Source organism: Rattus rattus, chromosome 3, assembly GCF_011064425.1.
Source record: "Rattus rattus isolate New Zealand chromosome 3, Rrattus_CSIRO_v1, whole genome shotgun sequence".
NCBI classification, from domain to species: Eukaryota; Metazoa; Chordata; class Mammalia; order Rodentia; family Muridae; genus Rattus; species Rattus rattus.
This window is the reverse complement of record NC_046156.1, coordinates 183,482,710-183,485,997: the sequence shown is the minus strand read 5'-3', so window position 1 is coordinate 183,485,997 and position 3,288 is coordinate 183,482,710.

Sequence of the window (3,288 nt, the reverse complement as noted above, 5' to 3'; positions counted from 1 at the left end):
GTCTAGAGTCTTCTAAGAGCCTTCATTGAGGAATTGCCTAGGTTGGACTGGCTTGTGGGCATGTCTGCAAGGGAATTAATTGATGTAGATGATCCCAGCTCATTGTAGGTGGGGCTGTTCCCTGGGCTGATGGTCCTGTGTTATCCAAGAAGGCTCGCTGAGAGTGAGCCTGAGAATGAGCCACCAAGCAGTACTCCATGTTTTTGAGGGACTTCCTTGGCTGTGATGGAGATGATGTTATATGGCACAGCAAGCGAGCCTGCCTTCAGGCTCCTGCTGTGGGTTCCTGCCTGGGCTTCTTCCCTGACGTACCGTAACATGTAAGATGACACAAACCCTTGCTTCCCTTCAGTTGCTTTGGTTAGACTGTTTTGGCCACAGTTTTACGATGGCAATAGAAAGGAAACCACAGAACACTAACTGAGCTTTCTCTCCAGCCTTTGAACGCTATTATTTACACAGGCGATATCTCGATTGGCTTAAAGTGGCCAGGAAGGATTAACTGTCAAAACACTGCTTGTTGCTGGCTAGCTCTATGTCAACCTGACACAAGCTAGAGTCATCTGAGACTGGGGAGCCTCGACTGAGAAAATGCATCCCTAAGATTCATCTGTAAGGCGTTTTCTTAATTAGTAATTGATGGGGGGAGTGGTCAACCCATATGGGTGGGGCCACCACTGGGCTGGTGGTCCTGGGTTCTATAAGAAAGCAGGCTGAGCAAACCATGAGGAGCAATGCCCCTCAGTGGCCTCTGCATCAGCTCCGGCCTCAGGTTCCTGCCCTGTGTGAGTTCCTGCCCTCCCTGCTTTTGATGATGGACTGTCACAGGAAAATGTGAGCAAAATAAACCTTTTCCTCATGTAGTTGCTTCGGTCACGGTATTACCTCATAGCAATAGTTACTATCTTAACTGAGACGCCATGTGTCAAGCATAGCATTTGGATATTTCATTTAACCTTACAACATCATCATGTTTCAGGCGGCAAAGCTGATTCTTGAAGGTTGAGCAACTTGCTTTGATGAATCGTGTTGCTTGGGTTTAAATCTCTCGTCAGCTGGATAATCAGAGTTTAAAGTGCACGTGTAAGAGATCACTTCCCTCAATAATGAGAGGATTGCCTTGCTCTGCAACTGCTTCCTCCAAGGATATATGTCTGAGGAGGGGACACTTTTAGAAACTCACAAGACTCATAATGCCAAGGCCGTATAAACATCAAACAACCAATGTGTTGAGGTTTGGTCTTTTTCTAGCTATTGTAATGCTAAGTGTGGCCCCCAAGACTTGGAGTCCGAATGTATCCCTGTGACCCTGCCCCTTAGTTATTTCTGATTGGTAAATAAAGATGCCAACATTTATTGGGCAGAAGAGACATAGATGGGGGTAGGTCTCCTGGGCTTGGGGTTGGAGAGGAACCATGAGGAGAGAGAAGAAAGGATAGGAGGAGGAGGAAGAAGCTGCTGTGTGTGACCTTGTGGGCTGGCCAACTGGAGTTCAGATGAAACACGGTAAGTGATAACTTGGGGTTATCAATAGGAAAGTAGATTCTAATAGCACAGAGGATACATGGCTGTCCCCAGCTCTTGTGTTGTTTAAGTCTTTTTGCAAATATAGAGATGTATGTGTCTTTCACCCGGGAATGGTCTAAGGTCGGGTAGCAACCTTGGGTCGGGGTTAAATATTTATCAGAACCCACTGTGAGAAGGGCAGTCTTTGGTGGAGATCCAGTGGGGTAGCTCTCCTGAGCCATCATCCCTCCTGGGTGAAGGCTTTCTTTTTGTCGGTGCCACTGCTGGGCCAACCCTTCTCCTTGAGGGGACTTGATCCCTCATTGGTTTACTTACTGGCTTGGATGGAATCCTGTCTTTAGTCTCTCATGGGTTACTCTATCTGGGGTGAATAAAAATAGGCTTCCGAGGACACATATCACAGCATGGCCAGAGAGCGTCCCAGCTGTGTTGTCATTCCTTCTGGTAGCCATCATCTGGAGAGAGCTCCCAGACCCTTTGGACTTAGGAGAGAAGGGAGTTGCATAAACTTAGGCTGCTGGGCAACAGAATGACCTCTGGCTTTCCAAGCTCCCTTGTCTACCATTCAACAGGCCTCAGCTTCCACAGTAAATGCTGTGGTATCTGTTAGGATAGACTGTTCTGCAAAGGGTTTTTCTTTCCATGGGTAAGGGAGAACAGAAAATATTGATATATTCCTACTTGGAAAACATTTCTTCTTTCTGCCCAAAGCAGCTATCTTGAAATGTTCTCTGTAGAGCTGGCCGGACGGAGCTCTCATTCTAGCCTGGAGCAGTCGCCAGTTGGACCGACTACATCAGAACAACCTTAATGTGGGTTGATTGCTTGAATAGACACTAAAGCAACAGACTTAAAGTCATCAAAAACAACGGTTTCTCATAAGAACTGTGGACGTTTTTAATTTCTCCTCATTTTAGAGACACCTAAGTTGGCCGGAGACTGCATTCCCTCTGGGAAGGATATAAACGGTGGATTAGAAGTCATTTTAAAACAGAGGAACAAGGGGAAATCTACAGGGAGATAACCCTCTCTTCTCTCTTCGACACCTTAACCATTTTCTGTAAATTAAAAGCTCCAAGTTTATTAGCAATTGCTTCCTTGGCTCATGTAAAGAAATTCAAGCATTTCATGTTTCCCTGTGCCCTAATTAAAAGGGCTTTATTAAATGGTGCAGCGGTCCCAATACCAGTGACAACTAATTAGAATCATAAGATGTTGAGCCTGGAGGGAATTTATTTAATCAATGCCTTTCATCTTTTAGGAGGAGGGAACAAGCTGGTATGGTATGACTTGCCACACATCTGGGACCAGAGCTACAGCTCCCACACCCCGCTTAGTTCAAGAAAATCAGCGCTACTGTGGTTGGTCGGAGGATGCTGCAGTCTACTAATGTGGTAACAGGATAAGACTTCAGTTGTACATACACTAAGCCTATAGAAGGAAAATAAAATAGCCCTCTATCCTAATGATAAGACCAAGGATGCTTGGAGACTGGCAGGGTAATCCTACGGCCCTGGTTGGGCTCCCAGGTATAGTAGTACCTGGCGAGATCTTACTACGAATGTTCAATATTTAATCATGAGTCTACGAGACTGTAGTATCCGCCTTATAGGATCTTCGATTGAGACAAGGAGACAAATAGGACTCATAAGTGACTTATCTGAGGTCACCAATGTCAGTTGGTTAGTATCCCAGCTTGCATTTGTAAAGAGGACTTTCCAGATACCAAACCATGTTCTTAGAGATGACAATTGTGTAGAA